The sequence below is a fragment of the Mastigoproctus giganteus genome, chromosome 5 (assembly GCF_048544385.1).
Source record: "Mastigoproctus giganteus isolate SK-2022 chromosome 5, ASM4854438v1, whole genome shotgun sequence".
Taxonomy (NCBI): domain Eukaryota; kingdom Metazoa; phylum Arthropoda; class Arachnida; order Uropygi; family Thelyphonidae; genus Mastigoproctus; species Mastigoproctus giganteus.
Genome location: NC_143579.1, coordinates 126,335,180 through 126,356,834, shown reverse-complemented (window position 1 = coordinate 126,356,834; position 21,655 = coordinate 126,335,180). Strand labels below are relative to the sequence as shown.

The window sequence follows — 21,655 nt, the reverse complement described above, 5'->3', positions numbered from 1 at the left end:
GAAAATTGAGAAATAGAAAGTACCTTTTTTAAATACAAAAATTTATATACAGCCCTGACTTAGGTAAGGGTTGTGTTCCACGGAACTCTACGTAAGTCGGAATTCTCCTAAATGCTTATGCAGCACTCGCAAATTTGATTGAAGCAAAAATGAAATGCTCGACAAACATGTAAATAGAATTATTTATTCAATTTTTTTTATCTCGTGTGCAGGAAAAATTACAAAAGTGTACAAAATTAAAAAATTAGCAAGAATGGCATCAGCAAGTTTTACCATTCAAGCATCATTGCCAGATTTAACTCTCCAGCCAATAAGCACACTGCTGCAAAAGTTGAGGGCTGTGGAGATTTAGAAGGGGTTTTTTCCAACACATCACAAAATTTCTCTGCAGCTACAGAATCAGCACTGGCAACTTCACCGCATACTTTAATGTTTTGGAAACCAGCGCGATGCTTGAACCTATTAAACCAATCCTTGCTTGCCACAAACTTGGCTTGGGGTTCGCTGTACTTATCCGTAATAGCTTCATAAACACTTCTTGCTTTTACTTCTGATTTTCCATCCATATTATTAATGGCTTTTCCATCTTCGATACAGCACCTGAACGCTGTTTTCTGATCACTGTTAATCTTAAATGCGTTAATACTTTGACATGTTCTTTTATATACCCACCGTCCCTTAAAATAGTATTCACTGTTGAAGCAGCGAGACCTAATTCCGTGCAATAGATGACAAACTTTGTCCTGCTTCTTAATTAATCATCTTCGTTTCTAAATCAATTTTGTTTCATTTCCTAGTACTGCCAGCAGTTAGTCCCTTTCCCTTCACCATTGTAATAAGTAAATAGGAATGAAGAGAAGATTCTGAAAATTTATTTATGTTTTTTATATGATTGAAGATTTCAGTAAAGAGGAACTCATTTCACCATAATAACCCACAGAATTCCAGTTATCAGTATTATTGCAAATGCAATAAGATCGTGTTTACTACTCGTTTATAATAGATTACACTAACAGAAAAGCCCAATAACCGGAAAGTGCAAATTGTTTTAATTTTTTTTTTTTTTTTTTTTTTTTAATCGTAGTGGCCTCCAGAAATGTGTTTTATAAAAATATCACAAAGGCATTTAAAATTGACTCTTATAACGGAACATATGATAATGATGAAAGTGTAGTGCAACTTTCATTATAAAAATTACCTTTTAGAGAGATAAATAGCTTAGTTACACAGCGAAAATTTCAACTTCCGAGGTCTTACAACGAATTACCAAAAAAACCAATGTGTTATTAGGTTCACATTGCTATATTTTCACAATACCTCCATTTATTCCCACGGGATGCAAAATACACTTCCATGATTTTTTTAAGTTTGCACTGGCCGGAAAAAAACTTACATAAAGTTGAATTTCCGTAAGCCGAGTGGTACATAAGCCAAGAAATGGTTGTATAAAGTTTTTAGCTTAAATGAAGGTGCTTGCGACACCCATTGTAGGATCGATCGCAAGCAAAATTTATTTTTTGAAAAAAAAAAAAAAAAAAAAAAAAAAAATGGTGCTTGTAAGCACCAGGTTATGAACCGCTGGTCTAAATGAACACTACTTTCGTAGTGTTCATCGTCAGTTGGCTTAAGGTGTTAGCAAAGACAGAGTTTAAAAAGGAGTTCTGAGTCCCCATAATGCATTGCTTAGACACATGGGAATTTGATGTGCACGAGACCCCATACTGGAGAAAGACTAACTGGTAATTTGGTATTTAATATTTCAAGGGAAGTATTATGAAGGAACCATTCTGTTGCAAGCGTTTCGTATTGAAATATTTTATAATCATAATTATAGAACTCTGAACTCCTTTTTAAACCCAGTCTTCACTAACACCTTCAGCCAATTGACGATGAACACTATAATTATAATATATTTCAATACAAAACGCTTGCAATAGAATGGTTCCGTCAAAACGCTTCACTTTAAATTAAATATTAAATACCAAATTACCAGTTTGGTCTTTCTACAGTATGGAGTCTCACTCACACCAAAATTCACATGTCTAAGCAATGCATTATGGGGACTCGGAATTCCTTTTTAAACTCCATCTTCACTAAAACCTTCAGCCAACTGATGAACACTATGGAAATCTATCATTTAGACTCTTGGCTTCTTACGTTACAGCTTTTAAGATTTTAGGGTTTCATTCATATAGTGATTTTATATATAATATTGGTCTAAAGACACCATAGTTTACCCATAAATTTAACTACACGAGTTGTGTAATGGCCTTGTTTCATTATATCTCGCATTGTGGCTACCTTCACAATGAGATACCAGGTATTGCACCACTTCAAATAAATAACAGTACAGGCATACCTCGAATAACGAATAGGATGCGTTCCACGAAATTACTTCGTTAAGCGAAACTTCGTTTTCAGAGGTAAAAATACTATGGCCAGAATAGGGATACGTTCATACGCAAAGAAAATGAAAAGCTTTTTTTTCGAACAAAGAAAAGTTTTATTAAATAAACAGTCAACTTACATACAAAGTGAAATCACATTTTAAAATATGAGTCTAAAGTTGATTGCTTATGCTTTTTTTCTCTTTCATTTAACAATTGCCTATACGGAGTTATTGCATTTAACACTGATCGCTTAACAATAAAACTTCTTCCTAAATCAGGATCATTTTCACTATAAAAATTTAAAATGTTTTCAATGTCATTTAAGCACCTTTTTAAATCTTTGGTTGTTAACACTTTTTCAGAAGGAACTTCTTTAACTTCGTCTTCATTATCTTTGTCTTCGTTGCTAACAAGGTTTTCTAAATCTTCCACTGAAAAACCATCATCTTCTGCATTCAATAAATTTCTAACATCCTCTTCATCGACATTTTCGAAACCTATTGATTGAGCCATCTGGATAACTTCATTTCTAATTTCTTGGATGTTATTTTCTTCTTCTAGTACAACTTCTGGCCATATTTTTCACCAAACTCCATTTAAGCATTTCTTAGTGACTTCTTTCCAAGAACTATCAATGTTTTCAATTGCATTTTTAATGGTGTAGTTTTTCCAAAAAGTTTTAACTGTCATTTCCTCTTTATCCTCTAGTTCAGTTAAACTGCTTTATGTTCGACGCAGATAATAAGCTTTAAATGATGCTATTACTCCCTGATCCAATGGTTGAATCAGGGAAGTTGTGTTTGCTGGAAGAAACACAACTTTGACAGGAACGCATGTGTCCAACGTGTTAAGATCAGTAGGATGTCCCGGAGCATTGTCTAACAACAAAAGAGCTTTTCCTTCAAAGTTGTTTTTTTTGACAATACCGTTTTACTTCAGGACAAAAGTGGTTAACAAACCAATCAGTAAATAACTCCTTGGTAACCCACGCTTTTCTATTTGCTTTCCATATTACAGGTAAATTCATTTTTATGTTACCTTTTAACACCCTCGGATTTTCTGAATGGTAAACTAATAACAATTTTAATTTATCATCGCCAGAGGCATTTGATCCAAAGAGTAACGTTAAACAGTCTTTGGCTGCTTTGAACCCAGCAGCTGATTTTTATTCAATAGAAATGAAGCTTTTTGTTGGTAGCCGTTTCCAGAACAAACCGCTTTCGTCAACACTGAACACCAAATTTGGTGGAAATTTTTCACGTTCAATTATTTCCTTTAGTTTTTCTGGAAACTTATTTGCAGCTTGTCCTGTTAATTTTACACTATGAATCCTGGCCTGTTTTTTAAATTTCTCGAACCAACCACGATAAGCCCCAAAGGTTTCCGTAATTTCTTCAGTTTGTTTAGATTTCAGCTGATTAAACTGGAATATTTAAATGGGGCTTGAAATTGCGGACTTCGTTATATCGAAGCTTCGTTATCAGAGGTAACGTTAACCGAGGTATGCCTGTAGTCTCCTCTACTAGAAAAGCGTTATTTATTTGAAGTAGTGCAATACCTGGTATCTCGTTGTGAAGGTAGCCACAATGTGAGATATAATGAAACGATGCCATTACACTACTTATGTAGTTAAATTTAAACTATGGTCTATTTACATCAACATTATATAGTTAATGTCAACCCATAACATATTATACCTTGTGCATTTAGTCTTCAAAATATTATCATTATCTTTACCATTTGGCATCTCTTATATTGTGGAATTAACTTCGCAACCGTGATGGCATGTTTGCATTATCAGGGTACCTACCTGCCAACCAATGAGTGAGCCAACAAGCTCTGAAATGAGTCTGGGTGGTGCCCACAGAGAATAAATAATAATGAGATATAATGAAAAGATGCCGTCACACTACTTATGTAATTAAATTTATGGGTAAACTATGGTGTATTTACACCAATATTATATAGGTAATCTCAACCCATAACATTATGCCTTGTGCATTTAGTCTTCAAAACAGTGACTTTATAGATGACAACCGGGAGAATGGCCAGTGCACTTCTTCCTCCGGGCTTAGCCTTAAATTACCTTTCTATTTTTAATTAATTATATTTTAATGTCTTTACCTTTCCTATAACTCCAATGTGATAATACATGGATAATTTGAGGTTAGTACCAAAAAATTAAGCTATTCCTATTTTATTGATTTGAGATTTTGAAAGAGTTTATTGCCCCAAAAGTCATATTTTGTGTTCGTCGGTAATTTACATCTGTGTTAATCTTCTGTTGCTGTTTTTATTGCCACAAATTTCCTGTCCATGGATATAAAATGTTAAGGTCATTTAATTCTACAAGGTGGAAAACATATTGAAACAGTCACTGCAACATTTCTTGCATATTACAAAAATATATATTTTATATATCATTATATACATCTGGCAGTGTTATTGAAAGGGAGTGTCCATTTGGGGATTCTAATTTTCTGAAGTTTACTGAAGTGTTGTTTATAAAACAGCTCTTTAATGCATAGAGCTTGGTAGCAAACAATGTTTCAACAATGCTGTTTTCAGCTTATTTTTTTGTTTATATGCATTTCTTGTCCAAGTGATTACTGTGTAACTTCACCTTCCCTCTTACTTCTCACTTTCTTTTTTCTTTTTTTTTTTTATTCTAATGGCTTTGAAGAGATCAAGCAAGTCAGTTGGTCCTAATAATGCAAAGAAAGTGAAAAGCTGTCAGAAAAAAAAAAAAAAAAAAAACTTTTCATTGGAAACTAAACTGGCATTCTACAAAGACTGGATTTGGCCAAGCATCAGTTTTACATTACATTTAGTGATTTTTGCAATTTGAAATTTGACAGTATTGCAAGCTATTTTGTAACATACTATGCATAAGATTCCGTAATTTTAAGATGAGCTTTATTTCCTTTTATCAAACTTATACTATATTTATGTTTTATCACATAATTTATGTATTTAAAATGTATATTTAAAACTTTATGAGAATAAGAAGTGTAATAAATGTATTTAAAACTTTCTATGAAAATAAGAAGTGTAATAAATATATTTAAAACTTTCCATGAAAATAAGAAGTTGGAGAATTTTGACTTCTGGGAGAGCTTACTGGTGGAACATTGTTGAGCTGACTAAGACCCACCCTGGATTATAACGCCAGAAGAAGTTTTAAAACTTTAAATATTTTTTCTGCATTTAATATGCAGAATATTGTTTTAATATACATTTAATATTGTTATACAGAAAAAGTAACCTTAAAAATCAGCCAGAAACAATAATCACACCAACTAATTAAAACCATTGAAATAATAATATTCAATTGGAATATTATTATTGGGAAACAATAATAATATTGTGTGGAAATAATATTGTGCACTTATTTTCCGCTGTATTGCTATTACACAATACAGTGGAAAACAAGGTATTACTATGTATTTTGATATCCAGAAAGTGTCACGAGCCAAAAATACAGAAGGTAAAGGCAGAGACCTTTTTCAGGCAACCTTGCATTCAGACAAATTTAATAAATATTTTTATAAGCTTTTTGAGAAAACCTGCATTTTTATGAATCTCTTTCATCCAAAAGACTCCACCCCTGGCAAACAACATTGCAGTAAATAAAAGAATAATTAGTATGACAAAAAACAAACAATTCTCTTCTTGTTCCACTTAATCTAGTATGCAAGTTCCACATGCACACCTGATTAACATATTTGGATCTGTCATCAAATTCCTGAGAGCTATTCACCCTTCCTGGTATATTAGTATCGGCAAATAATGCAAGAAAGCAAGCTTATAACAACATCAGATAGTTTATAACAACCCTTTCAGATATATTATGAGAACCTTGTCAATCAATTCGGCGCTGGAGAGATTGTGAAAAGCTCAAGGGGTAGAATTTTTTTCAGCCTGGTCTGTGCTTGTTGACAGGAGAGACTGCTTCTACAGGGATGGGATACACCTAAATAGAAAGGGTGCAAGAATATTTGCTGATGCTATCGAGGCACTGTTAGGTGGGTCGGAAAACTGCTAGCGTGGGGGGGGGTACACAGACTAAAAGGTTAACAGTGGTCACTGACAGAAGCAAAAGTGATTCTTCCACTGCTTCTATTAGAATGGGCAGCAGACTGGAAAGCAAGGTAATGGAGATTTCCAGGACTGCTGGGAGTCATAGTGGAACAAGCAAATACATGGGCTGTGATAAGGCAATGGTCAGGCCACACCTTGAATACTATATACAGGTCTAGAAGGCCTCATTTTAAGACGGATGTAGAGCTGTTGGAACGAGTACAGAGGAGGGCAACAAGATTAGTGAATGGAACAAAGGGTTGCTCTTACGAAGAAAGGTTAAGCTTTGCAAATAGTGTCTGGAGACTAAGCACCTGCGAATTTATCTGATTGAGGTGTATAAAGCCTTGAATGCTTTGAGCATGCTCAATGTGGATGAGGTTCTTTCTCTTACTCAGAATAATCGCCTGAGAGGGCATAAATTCAAATTGAGGAAAGACGGTTGTAGGATAGATGTGCGGAAGTTTGCCTTTAGCCAGCGGGTGGTCGATTCGTGGAACAAATTTCCATCTGTCGTAGAAGCTGATAGCTTAAATAGATTCAAGGCAGAACTTGACACACATTTGGAAAGAGTGGATGGGTGAAATAAGAAGTTTTTTTTTTTTTTTGGCTGATGCTATATAAGCTTGCTTTATTGCATCATGTGCCTTCGCTAATGCTAAATATTTCTAATCTAAATCATATATTTATTCTTAGCAGTTTTTTTTGTCAACATTTAGAAGTAATCGTGGTTTTATCATTTCATAATCTTTTTGTATTTTCATTTCAGCCCAAAATGGAATCCCAGAGTGAACTCTGAACCACAGCTATATTAATCAATTAGTTCAATGATCTTGTATATATAAATAATTTGCAAATTTCGATCATCAAAGTGCAAAATAAATTAATTACCTAAGTGTGGTATTTAAGTGTTTCTATGTAACTCAAATTTTGGGTTAGTGTTAACAACATATTATTGTAAAAAAAAAAAAGAACACTAATAATACCACAAAAATAATTCAGAAAATTAATGCAACAATTATGATTATACCTGGCAAGCTTTAATTCTGCTAACCAAGTACAGTCAGTCCTCGTTTAACACGTGTTTACACTACACAAATTCAATCATACAAGATTTATAAATAGGGGAATGATATCATATATAACACGAACTGAATTCGCTTATGCACGATTCACTTTTGTGTTTACAAGAAATGGCAGTCCAATGCAGAATCATCCCAACTGAATGCAACAAGATAGGAATGAAGAGAAGATTCTGAAAACCAACAATTCCAGCTATCGGTATTATAGCAAATGCAATTAAATAGTTTACTACCAGTTTATAACAGATTCCACTAGCAGAAACGCAACGGGAAATTGTTTTTATTGTTTTATGGTAGTAACTCCCAGAAATGTACTTTAGTATAATGTGAGGTGTTAATAGTATCTCTGCCTTTACGGCGTGGTCTATTCAGTTGCTACACGAGCCAGCTTTGTTTATGTGTATCAAGCGTGCCTCCTCATTTTGTAATTGTGCTTAATTCCCTAAAAATTAGTAAAATACTTAAAAGGTGTGAAAAGGAAGCATCCTGGTGAAGACACTACAGATTCAGAGAAAAATAAAAGCAATATCAATAGACAGAGGTGGACTGGGTCAAAAAAAAATTTTATCAAGGAAAATTTGTATAGCCTCATACTAGCGTTTATGGTCAAAATCACACCGGCCTCTATTGTCTTCTGGCCTCCGGTCCGCTGGGGTTTCCCCGGTAAGGTTTATGGCCGGTCCGCCTCTGTCCATAGAGGAAAAAAATATGAAATTCTGAAACACTTTGAACAAAATGAAAGAACATGTGATATTGCACATGTTACAGGCCTAAATGAGGCAATGCCGAGAATTAGAAAGAATGCAGAGTTAAAAACAACTCTCATAGCAGGAACAACTCAAAGTGTAACAAAATCCATTAAATCAAGACACAAAGAATTGGAAGAGATGGAACGGCTGTCATCTGTTTGGATAGAAAATCAAACGAAGAACAAGTCTGCTTACGATAGAAGCAAAAGCATTAGCAATATTTTATTACGTAATAGCTGTAATAAAATACTTAAGTATTTTATTACTTGTTATTATTTATTGTGTTTGGTAATGTTTTGATTACAAATGTGTGTTCAATCTTGGGTGGTCAGCACCTAACCCTATTTTTTCCCATAGGGCCTATTATTTATATTGCACAAGGGTTTATAGGAACACAACTATCGTCGTGTTATACGAGGACTGACTGTACCAAGGTCAGTGGTACTACACTGACAGTGGTAGAGAATGAAAGGGACCTGGGGGTGGTTGTGCAGGCAGATATGAAGTTTTCTGAGCAGTGCAGACGGGCGGCAAGAGTAGCTCATGGTGTATTGTCGATGATATATGGGAATTTTTCTAGCAGGGATAAGGAGGTGATTATTTCATTGTATAAGGCAATGGTCAGACCACACCTACAGTACTGTATACAGGTCTGGAGGCCTCATTTCAAGAAGGATGTAGAGATGCTGGAACGAGTACAGAGAAGGGCAACAAGATTAGTGAATGGAACAAAGGGGCTCTTACGAAGAAAGGCTTAAGTTTTGCAAATTACAGTGTCTGAAGACTAGGCACCGGCGGGGTGATCTGATAGAGGTGTATAAAGCCTTGAATGGTTTGAGCATGCTCAATGCTGATGGGATTCTTCCTTTTGCTCAGAATAATCACCTGAGAGGGCATAAATTCAAATTGAGAAAAGACAGATGTAGGATAGACGTGAGGAAATTTGCCTTTAGCCAGCGGGTGGTTGGTTGGTGGAATAAACTTCCATCCCTTGTCGTGGAAGTTGATAGCCTAAATAAGTTTAAGGCTCAGCTGGACAGGTATTTCGAACAAACAGAGGGGTGAAGTGGAAGTGGTTATATTTTATTTATTTATTTTTTTTTTTTTTTTTGGCTGATGCTGCATAAGCTTGCTTTCTTGCATCAAATGCCTCTACTAATGCTAATGCTAAAGGTTACAGTCAGTCAAATTAAGATAAAATCCTGAAAAATAAAAAGCTGAAGTGACACACCTCTTGAAGTGAGAATACATGACTCCCTTCACATGGAGATACATTCTCACATCCACCAAAAGAAGAATGCCACATCCACAATTAATGAAATAAAAGGAAACCTGCAAGAACCACTTCAGAGAAGATCAGTACTTGTGAATTTCAAAAGACTGTATATTAGATGTTAAGTGCTATGCAGCAAAATTTAAATGGATGCCCCGGTATGACTAGATAATGGATAAATTAAACAAATGAGATGCAAACTGATACATAACTCCATCAACTGACTGCTGCTTTGGTAGATAAGAGGGTGTGTAACCTCAAGCAGGAAGTTGCATTATTTTGCACTGCTAGAGGTTAGTGTTACTTCAGTTTTTTTTTTTTTTTTTTTTTATGATTTTATTTTAATTTGATAGTTACCTGAGTACCTTGGTACACAGGGAAAACATGAACTGTCTTGAAAAATCCTAATTGTTGCATTAGTTTCATAGTATAGTGTTTTTTTCCTACAATAATCTGATGGAAAAACAACCACCATCTGTCTTTGCAATAAACCCATATTATGCCTTTCCCATAATGCATTTATGTTCAGCATGAAGTTTTTAATATTATTCTGTGTCTAAAGTTTCAAAAACAACAAATCTGCCATTTTTGAGAAGCACTTTTAATGAATTATCTAATAAGTGTGTATAATAAAGTATTATTTAATCTAATTAACTGTCATATTGGAAGAATTTAAAACAAATATGGAATTTATGAGAAATGGCATTAGTTTCCTCATTTTTAAAATCTTAAATATATATATTTTACAATCATTTTTCTTTTAACTTAAGATAAACTGTTAAATACTTACTGCTATATGAAATATTTCCATGCAACTCAAAATGGTCCTCAGTTTAAAATTAGAAAGACAATTAGAGCATGGTTAAAATTCTGTGTTATAGTGCTAATTTCAGCCCAGAAACTGTCCACAAAACTCTGAAAGAAAGAAAGATTACAACATTAAGTATCAAAAGAAAAAGAAATATCTAAACCCAAAACTTTAAATAAATAAAGTTAACCTAGATAATTAAACACATGAAGCACTGAAACACGCTTCTGAACTAATTCTTTTTGAACCCACATGAAATGACAGATTATTCCAAAGGGCACAAGAGATATAAATAACAGAAAATATAATTCAAGAATAAAAAGAAACACATCTAAAAATTAATTAATTAAACGTGAATAATAACACATGATTTGCTATTACCTGAATTTTATTGTGAAAAAAAAAAAAAAAAAAACGTTGGTTCCGTGGAGCCGAAGGTCAACCCGTGAATAACATCATGTGAAATTAAAAAAATACAATTTAAGCTTAATAAAAATCAGTTTTATTTTATTCAGTATTTTCATTTACCATCAACAATAAAGGTTTGTGGTAACTAAAGTAGGATAGATAGTTGAAACAATTCGAACTATTACCATTGTGATTGAAGACCAAGTTGATATATGATTGACCACGTGGTAGATTTTGTAGGATTTTATGAGAGTTTAAGATCTAATGTTGATTCCACGAAGTCAGGGAATGAAGCATTTTCCGGTTTCCTAACATTAAGTCCATGTTGAAATCACCCACTAAAATTATTGGGATCTTTTGAATTTCCTTACAATTTTAGGTAAGTCTCCAAACTTTGGCATATAAATTGCTAGATTGGATATTAAGAAAACTTATCAACATTGGAGCAGTACTAATCAACATTGGAGCATTCTACCTCTCACCTAATTCAACATTAGAGCAGAAATCTGCTCCAATGTTGAATTAGGTGAGAGGTAGAATGTTAAAAGCAAAGTCTTCTGTCCATTTATTTCAACTTCAGCTGCACAAATGTCACCACAATTATCTGTACCAGTCATTTGCCGTAGAGAGTCTGCATCCACGGTAATGAGAATATGTGACGTACATATTGTCGATTTGACTTTATTGTATATCGCAACACCACCAGATCGCACAGAAGGTCTTTTGAATTGTGTGATATGTTTGTATCCTCAAACATCAACATTTTCAAACCACGTTTCATTTAATGCCATGATATTTGATTCCATGAGAATTGGAGCGGTTGCAATGTCTTCGCTATGAAGTTTCAAATTCTGTGTATTCAACAATACCATTCTGAAACTTGATGAAGCAACTTGATCTCAAAATTGTAATGTGATTGTAGAGAGTGTTTCCAAATGATAGTTATTCAAACGTTTCAATTCAGTTTGAAGATCTTGCATCTTAGGTGTGTTACAACCGCGAGCATGGTAGAATGTAAAGTCGTCTTTCTGATTTCTGATGTATAGGCCATCGATGCTTCTAACTTTCAACAATGCAACATATACCAGTTGCTATTCGAGACTCTTATCGTAATCGAATACGATTTCTTTGAAAAGTTCCACCCTGAGATTTATGAACCGTCACAGCACAAACTTCAACCACCACCAAGAAAAAGTGGTGGTTGAAGGAAATTGGATTCTTTTGCATGTAAGCATTTTGCTTTTGAAAGATACTGTGGCAGAACTTCTCGTAATCTGAGTCCGGCCAGATTTTAATATGCCACAATGTGACAATATGTGTGGGCGAGACTTGAGACGACTCAGTTCAACATTCTTGCTTTCGAAATGTAACCACAATCTTTTGATTTCTGTTTCTTCCATTTCAACGTGCTGTAAAATTCCGATCACTCCATTGACCAAACCAACTTCAACATCGATGTTTGTAGTGATCATGTAAGGTTTTCCAGTCGATAGATGCAATACGCATGGCAAACCTCTAATCCCTACTACGCTCATTTGATGGAGTTTTGTTTGCATACTAGTCAACTGTTCATGACTCTTGTAACAGGTGAAGTGATCTTCGGCTGTACAATCGATGGTGGTGGTGTTTCCTTCCAATGCTTGAGCATTATATTGAACAATATCGTTGTTATGATGAAACAAACAAATAAGATTTGATACTTGTTCCATGACAAAGTCTCGAGTTCTAAATCGACTTTCGATTAACTTCTTTTCTTCAACGTCTAACGTTTTGCCATTTCCAATTTTAGTTAATATGTCAGTGAATACAACATCACTTGAACCCGGGGAAAGAAACTGAGAGACTGCCACAAAATTGCACCACCGACTTAATTCTTATGAGGCTTGAATATTTGCCTTGCATTCACAGGAGGCAACTGATGCAAATCTCCATAAAATATATCTGAACCACCAAACTCTCAATCAAATTCTCCGGTGATCTCTTGCAGTCAGGCGTTGACCATATGCAAAATGTCAGCTCCAATCATACTATCTTCATTGATGAATAATGTTTGAACGTTTTGAAACATGTTATGATAGAGGTGCAAAGTTTCTCGAGCAAGACCACCATGTATTTGCATCATACCAACTTTGAACACTGAATGAACTGTAGTTCATTCAGTGTTCGCTATGGTTTGCTACGGCTGCCTTCCTCATCGACGAGCAGGCACCGAATGCATTGTTAAGTGAGTTGTGCGCCTGACTTAAGTGATTGTAAGTTTCCATCATAATTTTCAAGGTAAACATCTTGTCACAGCCTGCTGGACCAGTAAAGAACATTTGAAGCGGTGTTGTGTTTGCTCGATCTGTTATTCAATGTATAACTTCAAGGATCAACTCTCACTGTTCTCTATTCGTCATTAGAACCAACTTGCAGTAATCGTCGCTGGTCATGACATTATCTCGACGATGTACCACAGCGGATAGAGAGTTTGCCAAAATAATTTCAATATCATCATTGTTCTCTTGAAGTCTGTCACTAGCATCCTCTGCGATTCAACTTTGAACATATTCCTCGCATTTCACTCGAGCATCCTCTTTATCGTCCATTCTGATGCAGAGTTTTCTACAATACTCTGTTTTGTCAATATTGATGTCCGACACTTAACTTTTGTGGCAATTCATAGAGTACTCTTCATTTTCAACGTATATCTGAAGAAACTTGTTTGAATCTAAGATATTAACCATTTCATTTTCGTAAGGCCAGTAAAGTAAAACCATCTCACATTTATACTCTGCCGATTCAGACATGTCATAGTGACGACACCTTATGACTTGCATCTGTTTTCTAGGTTTACATTGTCCCTTCACAACATTGTATTTCGCTGCAAAATCAGCCATGCAAAGCTGACCGAGCAAAGCTCTCCCGTCTTTTGGTCTTTTCTCATATTTCTGTATAATATTTTCATTCCATATGTCGGTAGAATCATCATCGAGATTTTCTTCAGCCATTCGCTTCTTGCTCTTACTTTTCTGATGCTCGTGAGGCCAAGTAGTTGGAATGTACACAACTTCTCTACTAGCCTCAAACATTGGCTGGTGAAGCAAATACCAAGCTGCCTCTTGTGAGCTCATTTCAACGCTGTTCAAAATTTTAATGCTAACACGTTTTAACAAGTCTGTGTAGTCTTGATCTGGATACTCTTCTTGCAATTTGATCAATTCTCGATCCAAATGGCTTATGCCTCTGTTGGTTTTGTTAACATATTCTACAACGTATGATGTGCATGCATGTTCGAGTATGAACTGTAAATCCATGTTCAAATTTAATATAACAGCTATCCAAGGATTGAAGGTATACGTCCAGAGTTGTCATTTCTTTTCATTAGAATGGTAGGTCTCGTCAATCCGGATCGAATAACATCCAAGTAAGTTTTCATATCCAAATTGTGTTCTTCTAGAAACTGCTCGAGTATATCATAATGTTTCTCTTCAAGATCTTTCTTATATTGTTGAAAACGCTGTTTGAAACTTGGTCGATTGTCTTGTGTATTCATTGGTATTAAAATTCAAGTTTGATCCATAGAACAATATGGAATATTGAATCTGCATCAATCAATCATCATTCTTCTTGAAACAAGTAAATGTATGCTTGTGTACTTGATTTGAGTAAGATGTCGGAAGATCCGAAGCATCGACACTGCACAATTCATCTATTATTTCTACAGTCTTTGACATATCTTCCGAAACTAATTCTTTAGGATTGTTTTGTAGCCACAGCAAAATGTGAGCATGCGGACTGCCATGATCCTGGAACTGTATAAGCTTGAAGAAATTGATTACTTTGAATTTCCCCAAAAGGACTGTACCTTTTCGATTACAGTATATGTATTCTAACATCAACTAGCTTATTGAAGTATATTATATTACACATGTGACTGGATCCTCGTTGACTAGCTAGCTTTGGACGCTGCAATGCTGTCAATTCTTTCATTGGATCGTCAACTTCTGTATCTTTGCTACTGTTTAGTCTTTGAAGTGTTTTCAAGAGATGTGGCCATCAAACCTTTGTCACACTCAATGTCAGAAACATGGTCGGTTTACCAAGTTGTCTGATCGCAGCAAAGACATCTTTTTTGTGTTGAGACCAGTAGTGTACAAAATTTGGAATGGATTTGTGAAACGACAAGTTACGTTCGACGCATTCTTCAACAAATCTTCTGTCTTCTATCATACGCTTTGTTATGTTGGAAGTTTCTCTAATGCATTTCAAAGTGGAATATAAACCTTCGGTTATTCTCAAGTGTAAAATTTTCATCACCATGTATAGAACATGATGTGGCATTACTCCTCGGCGATCTTTTCATCTTATTTCACTAGTTGCCATCATAAATGGAGTAACACATAATCCATCTTTAAATTTACGTGGATGGTCTAAGTATATCGCTGGAAATGACAGTTCCTCAGCATGTTCGTCGTAAATTATAGACATTGGTTGATTTTGTTGTCCAGGAGCAATTGCAAGATATTTGTCTTCATTCCAAAGTAAAGTGTGCTGCTGTGCCATAAGTAATTCAATGTCACTTTCAGCCGACGCAGTCTTCTCTACATTGTCTTCTTGTTCGTTATTGGTAACTAGCGATGAAACTGTAGCAAGCAACTGACAATCGACTGTGATGTCATAATGTTTGTACAGAGGAGTACAGTCGGTCCTCGTATAACACGTGTTTGCATTACACGAATTCGATCATACACGATTTATAAATAGGGGAACGTTATCTTATATAACACGAACCGAATTCGCTTATACACGATTCGCCTTTGTGTTTACAAGAAATGGCAGTCGAATGCGGAATCACCCCAACTGAATGCAACACGATAGGAACGAAGAAGATTCTGAAAATGTATTTATGTGTTTTATATCAGTGAAGGGGAAACACATTTCACCATAATAACGTAAAAACCAACGCAATTCCAGCTATCGATATAATCGCAAATGCAATTAGATGGAGTTTACTACCAGTTTATAACAGATTCCACTAGCAGAAACGCAACTGGAAATTGTTTTTATTGTTTTATGGTAGTAACCCCCAGAAATGTGCTTTAGTAAAATGTGAGGTGTTAATAGTGTACCTCGGCCTTTACGGTGTTGTTTATTCAGTTGCTACACGCGCGCAGCTTTGTTTCTGTGTATCAAGCATGCCACCTCGTTTGTAATTGTGCTTTATTCCCTAAAAATTAGTAAAATACTTAAAAGGGGTGAAAAGGAAGCGTCCTGGCTAAGACACCGCAGATTCAGAGAGAAAAAAAAAAGAAGCAATATCGATAAACAGAGGCGGACTGGGTCAAAAATTCTTACCCGGGAAAATTTGTAGTGGCCTCATACTACGGTTTATGGCCAAAATCACACCGGCCTCCGGCCCACCGTGGTTTCCCCCGTAAGGCTTATGGCCAGTCCGCTTCTGTCGATAGAGAAAAAATGTGAAATTGTGAAACGCTTTGAGCGAAATGAAAGACCATGTGATATTGCACGTGCTACAGACCTAAATGAGGCAACGCAGAGAATTACAAAGAATGCAGAGAAAATAAAAACAACTTTCATAGCAGGAACAACTCAAAGTGTAATTAAAATTCATTAGATTAAGACACAAAGAATTGGAAGAGATGGAACGGCTGTGATCTGTTTGGATAGAAAATCAAACAAAAAGCAAGTTTGCTTATGATAGAAGCAAAAGCATTAGCAATATTTTATTACGACTTACGTATTATAATTTATACTTACATATTATAAAATACGTAAGTATTTTATTACGACTATTTTATTTAATATAATAAATTTTTTACGAATAAAATACGTATTTTATCCGTAAAAAATACTTTTTTAGTATTAAAAAATACTAAAAATACTTTATTATAATATAATATTATTTTTATTACGTATTTTAATCGTTATAAAATACTTACGTATTTTATAACGATTAAAATTACCCGATTATTTATTGTGTTTGGTAATGTTTTGGTTCCAAATGTGTGTTCAATCTTGGGTGGTCGGCACCTAACCCTACTTTTCCCATAGGGCCTGTTGTTTATATTGCACGATTTTGCATTGCACGAGGGTTTCTAGGAACGCAACTATCGTGCTATACGAGGACAGACTGTATTGATTAAATACCTTACCCACAATTTGATAGTTTCTTTTCTCGCATATCCTTGCAAGTAAGTCGATTTATGAATCAAATACTTCTTGATGTGAACATTGAATGCATAATCGTCGTCTAAAGCAGGAGTTAGCAAACTTTTTTGGAAAGGGTCAGATTGTAAAATTTTTAGGCTCGGCGGGCCAGGTAGCAAGCTTGAAGATATTTACGTGGGTAATTCTACTCATAGAGCAACAAAAAAAAAAAAAAAAAAAAAAACACACAGGTTCAAAATCTTTTTATCAGGATTTGGTTTGGTTTTATTGGCGCATTAGCTACTAAGGCTATAATGCACCAAGACCAGGTCATTTATAAAAAATTTTAAAAACTTTCAGTGACCTAATTAGTTAGGTCACTATGTCAAAAAGGTATAACAAATATATAAAAGAAAAGTGTAAAAATTTTATATACGAGTAAAAATATTTATTGATTTTAAAAAGCTAAAAACAGCAGACACATTGTCATTGTCAGATAAAATCTGACTGAGCGTATACGGCTCAGTCAGATGGTTAAAAGCGGTAAAACGGATATTGGTAAAATCTGGACATTCAATTAAAATGTGTCTAATTGATAAAATTGTGCCACAGGACTCACACATAGGAGGGTCATCAGCCCTCAGCAAAAAAGAATGAGTCAAATGACTATGTCCTGTGCGGGTCCGGGCAAGAACAACTTCCTCCTTACGATTCCTGCGCAGACTAGACTGCCACGGTTCAATTACAGGCTTTATACGATATAGTTTATTCCCAGTCTGTCCATTCCACAAATCCTGCCATTGGGAATGTATCTTCTGCTGTATTGTTTGCCTGTAGTCTGTATAGGGGACTGACAGGCAGTGATTATTATTGGGGACTGCTGATTTGGCTGGGTGTCAGCCAAATCATTTCCCCTAATCCCAATGTGGCTGGGAATCCAGCAGAAGCGGATATCATATTCACATCCAAGGAGGAAGTGAATCTTCTGCTGAATACTAGACAGAACTGGATGAGGATTATATCTTACAGATATTAAAGCCAGTAACACGCTGAGAGAATCGGAATATAAAATGAACCGTTGGTATTGACATTCACTAATGTGATCCAAGGCTAACTCTATAGCATGCAGCTCTGCAGTAAATATACTGCATTCAAAGGGAATCTGCTCCGATGTAGAGCTGTCTGTAAAGACAGCAGCAGATCCCACATATGATTCCGACTTCGAGCTGTCTGTGTAAACTGGCGCGAAGTCAGAATGTTCAGCTCGGTGTGCTGAGTAAAGCTGCAGGTAGACTGACGATGGAGTGTCCGACTTTCCCCAATTTCTAAGGGACAAGTCACATGCTGGGACATGAGCATACCAGGGTGGAAAGGGTTGCTTTGGTGTTTGGGCAACCTTGTCTACCTTGATATTAAGTTCTTTGAGTAGCTCTTGGAGACGAATACCAAAAGGACGATTGGCAGTCTTATGGGTATTGTATAAATTTTCCCATCGTGGCTCAAAAACGAATGGCCACGTAGGATGGTCTGGCAGGGATTTCAGTTTTAAAGCATACTTTAAAGACAACTGCTTACGTTGAAGCGATAACGGTGGTTCATTTGCTTCGACGTATAAGCTCTGGACAGGAGATGTGCGATATGCTCCAGTAGCAATACGTAGGGCCTGATGATGGATGGGGTCCAGCCATCGCAGGACACTGTCTCTGGCTGAGGAATATACTGGGACCCATAATCTAGTTTGGATCGCACAAGTGCACGGTAAAGCCGAAGAAGGGTACATCGGTCTGCTCCCCAAGATGTAGAGGACAGCGAGCGGAGAATATTAAGCCCACGTGTGCACTTTGTGCAGAGTTGACGAATATGATCCAAAAAGGTCAGTTTTTTATCAAATATGAGTCCCAAGAATTTTGTGTTCGCTGCTACTGGAATAGCATTTTGTCCGAGCCTTGATTCAGGTTCAGGATGAAGGTTACGCTTGCGACAAAAGTGTACGCAAACAGTCTTCTCCAGCGAGAACCTGAAGCCATTAGCAAGTGCCCAGGAATTCAGACTATCAATGGCTTTCTGCAGTTGTCTTTCAATAACCCTCATGTTGCACGACTGGCAAAAAATGCTAAAGTCATCAACATAGAGGGCACTGTGTACAGTTGGAGGAAGTTGTTCTGTGATGGAATTTATTTTGATGGCAAAAAGCGTGACACTTAATACTGATCCTTGTGGTACTCCCTCCTCTTGGCTAAAGGAGCGAGAGAGTGAGGATCCCACACGAACTTGGAACGATCGATTGGCTAAAAAGTTTTGAATAAAAAAGGGCAGATGCCCTCTTAGGCCTAGGCTATGTAAATCTTTTAAAATGCCAAATCTCCAAGTTGTGTCATACGCTTTCTCCATGTCAAAGAACACCGACACCAAGTGTTCGCGTTTTAGGAAAGCATCCCGGATGGATGCTTCCAATCTAATAAGATGGTCCAAAGTGGACCGGTTCCTTCGGAAACCGCACTGGATGTTGGAGAGAAGGTCATTTGATTCAAGATACCATATTAAACGAGAATTAACCATTCTCTCCAGGATTTTGCACAGACAGCTAGTCAGAGCAATATGACGATAATTGGTTGTGACTTTTGGATCCTTTCCTGGCTTAGGAAAGGCAAGAACGATTGCCTTTCGCCAGGAGTCCGGAAACTGCCCTTCAATAAAGATTCTGTTATACAGAAGGAGCAGACAATCCATAGATTTTGGTGAAAGATGTTTAATCATTTCATAATGGATGCCATCTGGTCCAACAGCACTTGCTTTGGAAAGAGTGAGGGCTCTTTTCAGTTCCTCTATAGTGAACGCCCCGTTGTAGGGATAGAGGCCCTTGGACTTAAAATTAAGTGCTTGTTTTTCCAGTTTATGTTTCAGGACCAGGAACTCTGGGGAGTACAAGGATGTTGCGAAGATGTTAGAGAATGTTTCCCCAAGAGCATTGGCTATTGCAGTTGGATCTGCAATAGCGCATCCATTATAATCACGATTGAAGAAGGGGAGGATGTATATTTCCGCTTCATTTTCCGGATTTTATCCCAGACTACCTTAGAGTTGGTAGACTGGTTAATAGATGATGTAAAACGGATCCACGATTACTTTTGACTCTGACGACAGATGTAGCGTGCTTTGGCTCGTGCACGTTTGAAGGCTATAAGGTTGTTTGTGGTAGGATATCGGCGAAATATCCCCCACGCTTTGTTTTGAGCCTTTTTTGCTGCTGTGCATTGTGAATTCCACCAAGGTTTGGGAAATGGTGGAAATCGGGCTGATGTTTTTGGGACAGCATTAGCAGCTGCTTGGACGATGATTTCTGTGATGTACTTTACTGCGTCATTGATCGGCTCCCGACTGACTGTACTGAGGTCGAAATTTGCCTGATGTTGGAAGGCATTCCAGTCACCGTGATCAAACTTCCACCGTGGTAACCTAAAAGGAAGATATGGTCTCCCACTGTGTAACAAGGTTATCACAGGGAAGTGATCACTTCCGTATGGATTCTCCTCCACTTCCCAAGTGAGTGAAGGGAGTAGAGAAGGGGAGCAGATAGAGAGATCAATGGCAGAAAAAGTACGGGTAGGCATGTGGAAGGTATTTGTTCCAGTATTTAGAAGGGAAAGGTCATTGTCATTTAGCATACGCTCTATGACTCGTCCCCTTCCATTGATGTTAGCACTACCCCACAGGGTGTTATGTCCGTTAAAATCCCCGAGAAGTAAGAAAGGGGGAGGCAACTGCGTTAGAAGATCATCAAGGTCTTCCTGGGAGATGTCAGTCCCAGGTGGCAAATAGACAGAGCAGACGGTTAATAAAAATCCCACCGTAAGGGGAATTGCGACAGCTTCTATGCTAGTTGTAATTAGCAAGGGCTGAACTGGGGTCTGGTCACCCACAAGGATAGCCACTCCTCCATGTACAGAGCCATCCGCAATTCTATCCTTTCAAAAAAATGTGATGTTGTGCATGGTGGGATCATCATTTGCCTTCAGATATGTCTCCTGCAAGCAAAAGCAAACTGGCTCATGCTTTTGCAGGAGGGCCTTGATGTCATCAATATTTCGCCGGAATCCATGACAATTCCATTGTAGGAATTTAGTCATTATTTTGGCTTGGTGGGTCCATCAGGCGGCTTCCGAGGTGCTGAGGGCTTACTTTTATCAGTCTTGGATTTATCTTTTTTGGGGAAGAATGGACGCTGTCCCGTGTCCATTTCTTCCTCCGCAAAGAGTTCCAAGACTGAATCTTCGGGTACCTCCTTCTGCTCGACATCCATCTTTTCTTGGGTACTAGGGGGGGGGCTTCCCCTTTCTTATTCTTTTCTTTCATAATTACCTTTGTTACTTGTGGAGCATTAGGAGGTACCGATATAGGAGTGGCAGCTGATTGGTCCTTCTGTGCAGGTTTTTGAGAACTTAAGAGATAATGTGCGATGGGAGTGAAAGACTCCTTTGGAGGAATGGTCATGTCAGTCTGAGTTCCGACGGAACATCTTCCTGCTACCTTCTGGGCGTAGGTAGGTTTGTTCATATTCAGGGGTTTGACCAATTTCCTTGCCTCCTGGTATGATATATTTAGCTCTGCCTTCAGCCGTTGAATTTCTTTTTCTTCTTTCCACCTCTGGCATGCTCGTGAGCAGGCCGGGTGTTCGCCTTCACAGTTAATACAGGTGGGTTTTGCGGCTGAACATG

At 36.8% G+C, this 21,655-nt stretch overlaps 1 protein-coding gene across 4 annotated transcripts in view; it reads right to left on the bottom strand.

Annotated features, from left to right (window-relative positions):
* Positions 1-21,655, bottom strand: part of RhoBTB (Rho-related BTB domain containing) — a 388,644-nt gene that overhangs the window by 326,330 nt on the left and 40,659 nt on the right. For all 4 annotated transcript variants that reach the window (XM_090374193.1, XM_090374190.1, XM_090374192.1 and 1 more), the window contains exon 2: positions 10,365-10,489. The gene's annotated coding sequence lies outside the window, so the exon portion shown is untranslated. The remainder of the gene's footprint in view (positions 1-10,364; positions 10,490-21,655) is intronic.